Source organism: Eriocheir sinensis, chromosome 27, assembly GCF_024679095.1.
Source record: "Eriocheir sinensis breed Jianghai 21 chromosome 27, ASM2467909v1, whole genome shotgun sequence".
NCBI lineage: Eukaryota > Metazoa > Arthropoda > Malacostraca > Decapoda > Varunidae > Eriocheir > Eriocheir sinensis.
In genome coordinates, this window is record NC_066535.1 from 3,266,506 (window position 1) to 3,279,672 (window position 13,167).

The following is a 13,167-nucleotide window of genomic DNA, read 5'->3' on the forward strand; positions in this document are numbered from 1 at the left end:
GCGTAAGTCTTACGTAATTTCGGTGATTTTCAAGTCTTACGGCGTAAGTTGAAAATCTTACGTTTTTTCTCCGCTTGCGATGTTTTTTTTTTTTAATATGCTAGAGAAAGCCAGGTCTTGTACTGCCGAGTACAGCAAAGAGCATCAGTGAGCTGCAGTAGGTTCACTGCAGCTCACTGATGCTCTTTGTTGTGCTGTTGTACACAATGTAAACACATGACACAGTATGAACACCACATAATGAAAAACAGTACTGTGTTTCATTATGTGGTGTTCATACTGTGTCATGTGTTTACATTGTGTTTTCATTTTGCATTTGTTTTTTAAACAAATAAATATTGAATGACAAAAACTATGGTTTTCTTATGGTTTAATTACCGTTTTATACACAAACTTATGGTCTCTAACGCAAAATCTTATGGCAAGACACCACAGTAGCTTGACAGGCATGTTATTATTGTTCTTCCTTACGTGTCAAAGAGGATAAGACATATGGACGTAAAGAGTCTGCAATAGGCCGAGCGTTATGGTTCATTGGGAGGACTCGGTAGAGTGTGGAAGCATCATTGTTCCTTGGGTGTTGAGAAACGTAAGAACATGAGGACATCAGAACATAAGAACATAAGAGGCCGAGTGTTATGGTTAATTGGGAGAACTTGGTAGAGTGTAGAAGCATCAATGTTCCTTGGGTGTCGAGAAACGTAAGAACATAAGGATACAAGAACATAAGGAGAGAAGAACATAGGAACATAAGAGGCCGAGTGTTATGGTTAATTGGGAGAACTTGGTAGAGTGTGGAAACATCATTGTTCCTTGGGTGTCGAGAAACGTAAGAACATGATATCAGAACATAAGAACATAAGAACATAAGAGGCCGAGTGTTATGGTTAATTGGGAGGACTTGGTAGAGTGTGGAAGCATCATTGTTCCTTGAGTGTCGAGAAACGTAAGAACATGACACAAGAACATCAGAGCATAAGAACATAAGAGGCCGAGTGTTATGGTTCACTGGGAAGACTGGCTAGAATGCCCCTTTCACCCCCCATGGCTACCTTTCCCCTCGTTAATATGGGCTTGGGGGGTGGGGAGGACAGGTGTACTTGCTATAGGTGCGCTGTGCTGTATGCTCCTCACGGGTCATAGGGACGAGTGGATCAGCACGTATACACTCTCTATGTCTGCTTAGTACTCACCTGTTGCCTCCATTCTAACCTTCTTCCATTACCTTGATCTCGAGTATTGTTTGTGTATGTAGGTGTTGTTATTATGTTTTTCGTTTTTATTTTTTTATCTTCTAGTTATCTTCCTTATGTGTTATTTATCTCCCTCCATTCTTACCCTCTTCCATTACCTTTATCTCTAGTAATGTTTGTTTATCTAGGTATTGTTACTGTGTTATTTTTCGTTCCTATTTTTTTTACTTATCTTCTTTATGTGGTATTTATCTCCCTCCATTTTCTTTATCTTGCCTCCATTCTTACCCTCTTCCATTACCTTTATCTCTAGTAATGTTTGTTTATGTTGGTGTTGTTATTATGTTGTTTTTCGTTCCTATTTTCTTTACTTATCTTCTTTATGTGGTATTTCTCTCCCTCCATTTTCTTTATCTTGCTTTACATGTATATTATTGTTTTCATGTTGTCTCTCATCCCATTTTCTTTATCTTCCCTTATATTGGCACGTGTAGTTATCTTTCTTATGTGTTATTTCTCCTTTTATCTTTTTTCTCTCCCTCTTGGCACGTGTAGTTATATTTCTTATGTGTTATTTCTCCTTTTATCTTTTTTCTCTCCCTCTTGGCACGTGTAGTTATATTTCTTATGTATTATCTCTCCTTTTATCTTCTCTCTCTCTCTCTCTCTCTCTCTCTCTCTCTCTCTCTCTCTCTCTCTCTCTCTCTCTCTCTCTCTCTCTCTCTCTCTCTCTCTCTCTCTCTCTCTCTCTCTCTCTCTCTCTCTCTCTCTCTCTCTCTCTCTCTCTCTTTACCTTGTGTAGTTATTGTTTTCATATTATCTCTTCCATTCTTCTTATCTCTCCCTTTATTTGCATTGTGATCGTCCTTATTTGTTTCCTTCCTCCCTCCATTTTCTTTATCTTCCCTGTGTTAGCTCTCGTAATCGTCTATATTCGTCCTCCTTCCCTCCTTATCTTTTCATTTTTCTAGGCCATTATCTTCGCTCATGTCCGTGTCCTGTAATTACTCGCCCCGTGTTATCTGTTTTATCTGTCTGTTCCGCATCTCGTTATCACGCTCCTCCGATCTTTATCTCTCTGTCGTGGCGAACTTGTTTTTTCTCTCCGCGCGTCATAATTATGTTGTACTCACTCACTTATCTTCATCATCGCTTGGCTAGTCACTCTTGTTGTCTCGTCTTCTTTGCGTTCAGTCACCTTTTCTTTCTTGTATCCTAATTTATCGTATTTATTTTTTTCATTCACAACTTCGTCTTCTCTTTATTCTCTTAGGTCTCCATTTCTTCCGATTATTGTCTTCTTTTCCTCTTTATTCTCTTAGGTCTCCATTTCTTCCGATTATTGTCTTCTTTTCCTCTTTATTCTCTTATGTCTCCATTTCTTCCGATTGTTGTCTTCTTTTCCTCTTTATTCTCTTAGGTCTCCATTTCTTCCGATTGTTGTCTTCTTTTTCTCTTTATTCTCTTAGGTCTCCATTTCTTACGATTATTGTCTTCTTTTTCTCTTTATTCTCTTAGGTCTCCATTTCTTACGATTGTTGTCTTCTTTTCCTCTTTATTCTCTTAGGTCTCCATTTCTTCCGATTATTGTCTTCTTTTCCTCTTTATTCTCTTAGGTCTCCATTTCTTCCGATTATTGTCTTCTTTTCCTCTTTATTCTCTTAGGTCTCCATTTCTTCCGATTATTGTCTTCTTTTCCTCTTTATTCTCTTAGGTCTCCATTTCTTCCGATTATTGTCTTCTTTTCCTCTTTATTCTCTTAGGTCTCCATTTCTTACGATTATTATCTTCTTTTTCTCCTTATTCTCTTAGATCTCCATTTCTTCCGATTATTGTCTTCTTTTCCTCTTTATTCTCTTAGGTCTCCATTTCTAACGATTGTTGTCTTCTTTTCCTCTTTATTCTCTTAGGTCTCCATTTCTTCCGATTATTGTCTTCTTTTCCTCTTTATTCTCTTAGGTCTCCATTTCTTACGATTATTGTCTTCTTTTCCTCTTTATTCTCTTAGGTCTCCATTTCTTCCGATTATTGTCTTCTTTTCCTCTTTATTCTCTTAGGTCTCCATTTCTTCCGATTATTGTCTTCTGTTCCTTTAGTCGCCTTCCTTTTCTTCCTTCCATCTTAGTTTCTTACTCATTTTTTTCTCCTTCACTCTTTAGTCTTCCTTTTTTTCCTTTCACTTCTCCATTTTCACCTCGTTAGCTAAGCACACTCCATTTCACCTCCCTCTTATTTTCACCTAGCATCTTCCCTTTCTTTCTTTTATCCTAATTCAGCATTCATTCTTTTTTCTCTTCCATTTATTCGTTTTCCATTTATCATTTTTGTGGGGTTCTTGAAAGGTCTGGACTTCCGAAAATCCCGTAAATTGCCTTTCCGCGTGGTCCGTTTCCTCTGAGTCCTTCCTCTCTCTCCGTTTCTTACTGCAACGCGCCGTGCCCTCTCCTCCCACGGGCTTCCCTGACCTCAGTACACAGTCCTCTTGCCATACTCTGCCGTTTTTTTCTGTGCAACGCACGCTAAAAAACGCCCTAACGGCTATTATTAATTATTAATAAAACACATGCAATTGGTCATGTCATCATGCATCTCAGCACATAGCACATAGCGTTGGCATAAATAATAAATAATGAATAGCTATATTGCTGCTCCCTGCCTTCTAGTTTCCGTCTGTGATCTGTGACTACTTCCCGCTCTCTCAATCAAAATGGTGGGGACTCCCGCGGTAATTTTCCACAGGCTACTCCCTGAATAATGAAATCATGACAATTTAACATCCTCACTTCCAGTTCGTAACCCAAACACATGCCGTTTCTGCCTTCAATATTTGTTTCCTCATCCGTTTCTTATTCTCTCTCTGCACCCAATGTCTTCCTATTACCCCTTCCTCACTCGCAAGCCAGACACACTCCATTGTCGCCTCCAAGTTATGCTTACCACTCGTTGCATATTCTCTCCTCACCCAGATGTCTTCCGTTTACCAGTCCACATGCACAACTGCCATTCGTAAGTCAAGCAAACATTCCACTTCGCCTTCCATAACTGTTTTACCATTCGTTTCTTATTCTTTCTTCAGCTAATGCATTCCTATTACCGTTACACATTTTAATTTCCAGGTCGTAAATCAGACAGCCTCAAATTCGCCTTCAGTTTATGCTTTACCACTCCTTTCTTATTCTTTCTTCATCCAGTGTCTTCCTTGTTAGTCTTTTATTTATTTTTTCGTAACCCACACACACTCCGATACAGCTTCCAGTTATGCTTCACCTCTCCTCTCTTATTCTCTCTTGATCTTACTGTCTCCCTTTTCCTCTTCCTCATGTCCATTCATCACGCACAGGCCTTCAATATTGTTTTATCACTTGTTTTTCTATTCTCTCGCCGCACAGTATCTTCCTTTTACCTTATCGCACCTTCATTTCACTTCCATTTATGCTTCACCACTCGTTTCTTATTCTCTCCCTTCACCCAGATGTCTTCCTTTTGCCCTTCCTCATGTCCATTCACCACCTGCAAGCCAGCCAGACACACTCCCCCTCGGTATTCAGGGACATTCTTTCTCCGCGCGCACTTTACTTCCTCTGACGCACGGATTCGCTCTACGCGGGCTTGTGTATCCGCGGCACGAATTGCTCATGCATGCCTTTGTCTATTGAATTTCTGCGTGAATTTCCTCGTTTTACATGTGGTAAGGACGTAGGGTGAACTTTCATGCCATGGAGTGATCTTGTTTGTGATTCACCGGAGCACCTGGGCCGCATTTTTTTCTTTCTGTCTTTCTTTTTGGTTCGTATGTCGCGTCTCCGTCCCTGAATACGAGTGTCATTGGGAGCGACTCGGGGCCAAGAATGGTATAACTTGAGTGAGCGTCATCTCCTGAAACTTAATAGGCTTTCTTATATAATCTGACCCGTTTTTTTTTATACTTCATGTCTGTTGTTTTTTTCTCTGGTTTTCTTTCTTGTCTTTTCTTTTGTTATCTTTTTTGTTTTCTTTCCTTGTCTTCTTTTTTTGTCTTTCTTTTTTTTGGTTTACTTTCTTGTTTTCTTTTCTGGTTTTCTCTCTTGTCTTCTTTTCTTGTTTTCTTTTTTGTCTTCCTTTTCTGGTTTTCTTTCTGGTTTTCTTTCTTGTCTTCCGTTCTGATCTTCTTTCTTGTCTTCTTTTCTGGTTTTCTGTCTTGTCTTCTTTCCTAGTTTTCTTTCTTGTCTTCTTTTCAAATCTTCTTTCTAATCTTCTTTCTTGTCTTTTTTCTAATCTTCTTGTCTTTTTTTCTAGTCTTTCTTGTCTTCCTTTCTGATCTTCTTGTCTTCTTTTCTTGTTTTCTTTCTTGGTTTCTTTCCTAGTTTTCTTTCTTGTCTTTTTTTCTAACCTTTACTGTCTTCTTTTCAAATCTCTTATCTTCTTTTCTAATCTTCTTTCTTGTCTTTTTTCTAATCTTCTTTCTTGTTTTTTCTGATCTTCTTTCTTGTCTTCCTTTCTGGTTTTCTTTTTTGTCTTCTTTCCTAGTTTTCTTTCGTCTTCTTTTCAAATCTTTCTTATCTTCTTTTCTAATCTTCTTTCTTGTATTTTTTCTAATCTTCTTTCTTGTCTTCCTTTCGGGTCTTCTTTCTTGTATTCCTTCCTGATTTTCTTTCTTGAATTTTTTTCTGGTCTTTGGAAGTGACGAAGGATTTGCCGACTCGAATTGTTTGAAATGAATGTCTCTAAGCACAGATAGCTTAGCAATTATGGGCCACTTTATGAACGGTAGAACATAGAATGAGCAAAGATTATAGAGAAGGAACGCTGATCACTGTAATTTAAGTATAGATTTAGATCGTGCTCATAATCCTTGTTTTTTTTTTTTAGGGGATTGACTTTCTCGATCGACTGTACTGTTCATACGTTTAAATCTTGTTACACTCTCCTGCTACACTATCCCTTGTTACACTTTATTGTTACACTCTCGTAGTACCTCTTGTTATACTATCTTGCTACACACTCTTTTTAAGCTATCTCTTGTTACATCAGCCCTTTATACTTTCAAATAACGACGCATAAAGACAAAAATGCAGCGCTTATCATATTAAAGACTTGCTACACTCTCTTTTTACGCTTTCTCTTGTTACATCAGCCCTTCAAACTTTCAAATAACGACGCATGAAAACAAAAATGCAACGCTCTCATATTAAAGACTCCATGCAGCTTAGTTTGTATCCTTCGCACGATCAGGAGAGACGTTCATATCATCACGTCCGCAGCCTCTTAAAGGTCATCCACGTGTAGGCTTGGTACGGGCAGGCACAAGGTTCTTTACCCGTAGGAGGAGAGGAGCGGCGCGGCATTCTTGTGTAGTTCTCGGCCTCATAACAGTTAGGGGTCACGTCCAGTCCAGCCGCCACGTGTAGAGGCAAACAGGCTGGCAGAAAGTAAACAGACGGGTGATTGCAAGAATGGCCGCCGGTGAGATGGCACGATAAGGGTCCTATTTTATTTCTTCATTTTGTTTGTCTTATTTTCATTTCTTTTATTTCATTTTTGTGTTCTTTGGTGTGTTTGTTATCTTTCTAGGCCCCAGAAATAGAGAATATGGGGCAATTTGGGGAGAGGAAGGCGTGTGTTTGGCGGTCGCTGCGGTGAGTGAGGGCAGGGCGTGGGTGGGGCTGTCTGTCAGGTAACTGGAGCACACACACAATCACCCCACGGGCAGGCTGGGCGTTGCCTCCGAACATGTCCTGCCGCCCACACCCCCGCCCCCTCAGCCCCACCCCCCAAGTTCCGCCCCCATGCCTAAAAGCCTCGTGTGGCCCAGTGGAAAATAACAAACACGTTAACACAGCCTTGGGCCGCGCAGGAAGGCCGTGACCCACATTCTAACAAGCTGCCTAATATTTTTTTTCATCTGTGTCGTGAAATTTGCTTTGCTCTCCTCGGCCGAAGCAGCGACAGGAAATGTAAGCTAAAGGGCGTAGAGGGCACGTGCGGGGCATTAGATACTATTTTTTTTGTTAGTGTACTAGAAATTGAACTGTATGTGTGTGTGTGAGGGGGCACTATTTTTCAGAGGAAGTTAGGCTGATTACTTTAGCATTTAGCAGAGGGACTTAGGATAATTCATTAAATTAAATAATTAAACACTTGAGTGCGCCAGAACGGACTGTGGCAGACCACCATACCTCACTACCTCACCAAAAAAGTCTACCGGCGCCATAGACGGAACGTAAAAAAAATAAGTTTTTAACAGAGGAACAAACGAACATATGCTAATTACTTAACTGTATAGCAGAGAAAGTATAGTATGAATGCTGGTGACTAGATGACCATATAATGCATCCTCATAATTAAGTGATGCTGCTGTATCTCGCCGAGCCCTGAGAGGAGATGATGACGAGCGCGGGATTTGTCATACCCTCAGTGTGTTACGCCATACTGATGGCAGCTTACAGGCATCGGGGGTGACTCACTCCCGTTAAATGACGCTGACTGTGACTCGCGACTCGGTTGTGTGTGTGTGTGTGTGTGTGCACTAAACCGCACGTGTGAGCTGTTTAGCGTGTGGGTGTTTCTGGGCCTCGCGGGAGCACAGGAACAAGCTCAATTAGAGGAAACACGACAGAAGGGGCTGAAAAAGGGAGCACACGAGGTAGGCTAGCACAGACTATCGCAGAATCATCGCAGACTATCGCAGAATCATTGTAGACTATCGTAGACCATTGCAGACCTATCGTAAACTATTGCAGAGTATCTTGCTCTTGACCTTTTCGCACTTAGAACCCGAAACTTACTTAGTCTAGGACAACCAACCTTTCCTCCCTCCCTTCTCTCTTTTCACTCTCTCCACGGCAACCTTTCCTCTCCCTCTCTCTACTCTCTCCACCTTCTCTTCTAACCTCTTCAATAGTGCAGGGCCGCTCGAGTGCTCTCCGCCAGACACTGATCAATGAGACACACGAGAGGACCGTCAACATTGCTAAGAAGGGATCCTCGGCCGTGATCTTATAATTTAACTCCCCGAAAGGCTTCAAGTCATTAATATCATCCTCTATAATAGTCTTCAATAATTTCTTACCCGGCGCAGTTTATCCTTTTATGCGTTGCTCTCACGACTCATTCACGATCCTATTAATGAGTCTAAGGCCCATATTCTTAAACACTTATAGAGGCTTATTCATCCACATTTGGTATGGCTTTGGTAGAGGTTGTAAGTGTGTGTTTCCATTTGTAATTTTATAAGCTCAGTGATAGTTTGACAAGGCTTCTGCTGTGTTATGGAAGTGAAAAAACTTATGAAAATCCGAGTAATCTCCTTTGGAATTATTTGTTGTGAGAGTCGAAAGTGTTTGAGAGTACGGAAGAAATAACTGTGAGCTTCCCGACTTTTGGTATTCATTAAATTATTTTTTGATGACGTGACGACCCAGTAGAATCACCATCAAGAATCGCCGCTCCTCTACCCGTACCCGAAGAACCCTGGTCTGGTAATCGCTGTCTCAGACCGAGTACACCCAAATATGAGTAATAAAAGAAGACAATAAAAAAAGAAGAACGGCCGCGAAAGTGGAAGCAACAAGAAGGTTTAATGAGAGGGTGATGCAGCAGCAAGCTTAGGGCGAGGCCAAGCTTGCGGGTGTGTGAGGAGGCTTGGCTTGGCAGGGACAGCTAGACGGCTTAGTGGGATGTTTGGGAGCAGGTTCATGTGGCAGGGGTAGCGGGATGTCCTGGCAAGGTGGAAAGGGGTTTGAGCGCTGGCTAGTTTGACCTTTTTTTCTGTACCATGATCGTGAAAAAAACACTCATGAAAAGTTGAAAACCCGATCTGTCTCCTTTTCGGCCTTTGGAAATTGTTGATGTGAGAGGCGGAAGTGTCTAAAAGGCCGACATGAGTGTAAGCAGAGATATTGGCGACCTCCTGACAGAGGTGTGAAAGGAGACACGCGCGGCAACAGCGGATAGATATGTAAGAAGGGTTATTGGGGCGTCCTGGCAGGGGTTTGAGTGGAGGAACGTGTACTAATAGGAGAAAGGGGTGTATGTAGGGGTGTTGAGGCTTCCTGACAAGGGTGTGAGTGGAGACACGTGTACTGACAGGGGACAGGGGTGTAAGCAGGGGTGTTGAGGCTTCCTGACAGGGGTGTGAGTGGAAGGACGTATACTGAAAATGGGAAGATGTGTAAGCAGAATTATTGAGGTGTTTTGATATGGGGTGTGAGGAGAACCACGCACACCAACATGGAACAAGACGTGTAGGCAGAGGTAGAGGGGTGTCTTGGCAGGGTTTGGGGTGCCTGGGTGTCTTGGGTGAGTCGTATTACCTGTGTTAGTGAAGGACAGGTGTGCAGGGGGGCAAGTGTGCAGGTGTGTCTTGACTCAGTGGCATTGACTGAGGTGAGTAATGTTGTCATGAGCTGGTGTGTGTGTGTGTGTGTGTGTGTGTGTGTGTGTGTGTGTGTGTGTGTGTGTGTGTTGTTATTATCACTATTGTCATCATCGTAATCATTTTGTTGTTATTGTGCTTCTTCTTCTTCTTCTTCTTCTTTCTCTTCTTCTTCTTCTTCTTCTTCTTCTTCTTATTATTATTATTATTATTATTATTATTATTATTACTATTATTATCACTATTTTTATTATTATGCTCATCATCATCATCATTAACATTAATATTACTTTGTTCATATTTGTTTTGGTAAGACTGATGCATGTGCTTGACTTATTGGTTAATTTAATTGATGGTGGAGGAAGAAGATTCTGTATATCATTAACAGAAGAGCAGAAGGAGGAAGAGGAGGAGGAGGAGGAGGAGGAGGAGGAGGAGGAGGGGGCAGCTAAGACTTCATGATTTGAGGAGGGAGGGGGAGAAGAAGGAGGAGGAGGAGGAGGAGGAGGGGGCAGCGAAGACTTCATGATTTGAGGAGGGAGGGGGAGAAGAAGGAGGAGGAGGAGGCGGAGGAGGAAGAGGAGGTGGTGGTGTCAAGTGTATATGATTAGTGAATGACTGTACGTGGCTGGGGGTGCCTTAAGAGCGAGCAAACAGCGTCTTCTCAGCGGGCAGGAAGAAAAAGCGTGTCGTTGGGATATCTGACGGGCTCGGGGCAGGGGACGCAGAGGGTGTATATATGTGACGTGATTCCAGGGTGGCTTGTGGAACGCGGCTCAGCTGGTGACGAGAGCACAGAAGGTCACGAGAGAGAGAGAGAGAGAGAGAGAGAGAGAGAGAGAGAGAGAGAGAGAGAGAGAGAGAGAGAGAGATGGTGTTACGAGAGGAAGAAGGGGACATTTTGAGTATCTACAAAAAAATACTGATATAATATGAGATGTTTTTCTTCCTACGATAGAAGACAAAAGAACACAAAAACAAAAACTGATGGATAAATATATAGATAGAAAGAGGGAGAAAAAAAATAAAGGCATACGAGAGAGAAAAAAAAACATGATAGATAAATACATAGATAGAAAGGGAAAAGAAAAAAACAAACAAACAAAAAACACCACTAAAAGGACAAACAAACAAACACTGTCAACTTTTTTTCACACATGTGCCGAACGAACGAACGAACGAACGAACGCATGAACGCTTCAGGTGAGAGTTAATAGGGAGGGGATGGGAAGGGGGGGGGGAAGAGTATAGGCGTGCATTGCGTCATCAACTCCCCTCCTTCCCCTTCACACACACACACACACACACACACACTCAGCCAGCCGTAGACCTAATATGGAGCGCCTCTCAGGGTTGGGCTGTGGCTGGCGGGCTGGCGGGGTGGTGGCGGGTCGTGACGGAGGTGGGTCAGATAATACGCTTCAACATTTCGTCTCCCAAGCACACGTATTCGACAAGACTTTCGCAGGAGTTTTGAGCATTCCCGGGGGTAGCTTTATGACCCCTCTAGTAGTCTGACCCTCCTTCTGTACCATGAACCTAAGAAAACACCCAAAAGAACCCGACTGATATCCTTTTCGGCCTTTGGGAATAGTTGATGTGAGGAGTGGAAGGCCCAGCGTTGCCAAATTGTCGTACTTATCGTATTGCATTTTCGTAGTTTCTGACCAATAACTATAGCAAACAAACAAACATCAATAAATAGGAGTTTTAACGCTAACTTCAATTTTCTATCGTTATTTGTGTAGGTACGAGAGTTTGAGGCTTAAAAGTAATAAAGACGATGTGGTGAATACGATAATCTGGCAACGCTGGTGGAAGCGTCTGACAATGCCGGCCACAGTACCCTCACCGGCTGTCCTTGCTCCCGAGTGGCTGGTCGGGGCGGTGACGTGTGTCGTAACGTGTTGGTGACGTGAGCCCCGCGTCCTGATTGGCTGGGTGGGGCTCCATTCCTTTACTGGAGGAGGAAATTATCTGAGTTTACAGTGTGGTGGGTTGAGTTGAAGTTCATTAGCGCTACCTGGTCTGATTTTTTTTTCCTTTGATGACGTGTGTGTTTGGAGTCGCTCCCTTTTGTGATGACGTCTTAGGGTGCGGTTTCAGTGACTGTTATAGGATAATATTAGTGTTTATAGAGAGTTGAAATTCGTGAGAGATACTTTCGTACCGACTTATTTTCTTAACTGGTGACGCTTATGCTTTAATGATCTTTTGCTTCTCTTTATTTGTCCCTCTCGATCATGTTTTTGGGTTGTGTTACAGAGGCTGGGGTGTGTGTAGGAGTTTGTAAGGTTTGTAGTGGGTTGAAAATCATGAGATCTACTTGGCCTTCCCTTTTTTTATTCTTTAGTAGTGACGTTTACTTTTGCCTCTTGTCTCTTCTCCTCTCGATGACGTCTTTGGGTGGGGTTACAGTGATTGAGGTGTGTGGGAGTTTGTGATGTAGGGTTTGTAAAGGGTTGAAATTCGTGAGCTACTTGAACTAATCTTTTTTTATGAAGTGGTGATGTTCAGCTTTTGCCTCTTGTCTCTCCTCCTCTTGATGACGTCTTTGTGTGGGGTTGCAATAATTGAGGTGTGTGGGAGTTTGTGATGTAGAGTTTGTAAAGGGTTGAAATTCGTGAGCTACTTGAACTAATCTTTTTTTTCCGAAGTGGTGACGTTCAACTTTTGCCATCTTATCTCTCCTCCTCTTGATGACGTCTTTGTGTGGGGTTACAATGATTGAGGTGTGTGGGAGTTTGTGATGTAGAGTTTGTAAAGGGTTGAAATTCGTGAGCTACTTGAACTAATCTTTTTTTTCCGAAGTGGTGACGTTCAACTTTTGCCTCTTGTCTCTCCTCCTCTTGATGACGTCTTTGGGTGGGGTTACAATGATTGAGGTGTGTGGGAGTTTGTGATGTAGAGTTTGTAAAGGGTTGAAATTCGTGAGCTACTTGAACTAATCTTTTTTTTATGAAGTGGTGATGTTCAGCTTTTGCCTCTTGTCTCTCCTCCTCTCGATGACGTCTTTGGGTGGGGTTACGATGATTGGGGTGTGTGGGAGTTTGTGATGTAGGGTTTGTAAAGGGTTGAAATTCGTGAGCTACTTAAACTAATCTTTTTTTTTCCGAAGTGGTGACGTTCAACTTTTGGCATCTTATCTCTCCTCCTCTTGATGACGTCTTTGTGTGGGGTTACAATGATTGGGGTGTGTGGGAAATGAGCAGAGATTGTAAAGGGTTCCAATTCGTGAGAGAGATTTGGACTAACAATTTTTTCTTCTTAATTGATGACGTGCATGCTTAAACTTTTGCCTATATCTATCTGTAGGTTCACTTTGATTACGTCGTTAGTGTAGGAAATGATCAGGGTTTGTAGGGGACTGGCTTCATGAATACTATCTGAACTGTACATTTTTTTCTTAACTGGTGACGTGTATGTTTCAACTCTTGCCTCTGTATGTCTCTCTGTCTGTCTGTCCCTCACCGTAACGACTTTAAGGTAGGAAATGATCAGTATTTGTAGCGGACTGACTTCACGAATACTACCTGAACTACTTTTTTTTTTCTTAACTAGTGACGTGTATGTTTCAACTCTTGCCTCTCTCTGTCTGTCTGTCTGTCTGTCCCTCACCGT

At 42.1% G+C, this 13,167-nt stretch overlaps 1 long non-coding RNA gene across 3 annotated transcripts; it reads left to right on the top strand.

Moving 5' to 3' along the window:
* The first annotated feature begins 2,006 nt into the window (after positions 1-2,006).
* Positions 2,007-3,557, top strand: LOC127004001 (uncharacterized). Of its 3 annotated transcripts, XR_007757503.1 has the most exons (4): positions 2,007-2,613; positions 2,712-2,956; positions 3,104-3,152; positions 3,202-3,557. It is a non-coding gene; the product is annotated as an uncharacterized LOC127004001 (long non-coding RNA). The 3 variants fall into 3 exon arrangements; XR_007757502.1 differs by having other exon boundaries at positions 3,104-3,557; XR_007757504.1 differs by lacking the exon at positions 3,104-3,152.
* Positions 3,558-13,167: the final 9,610 nt, after the last annotated feature.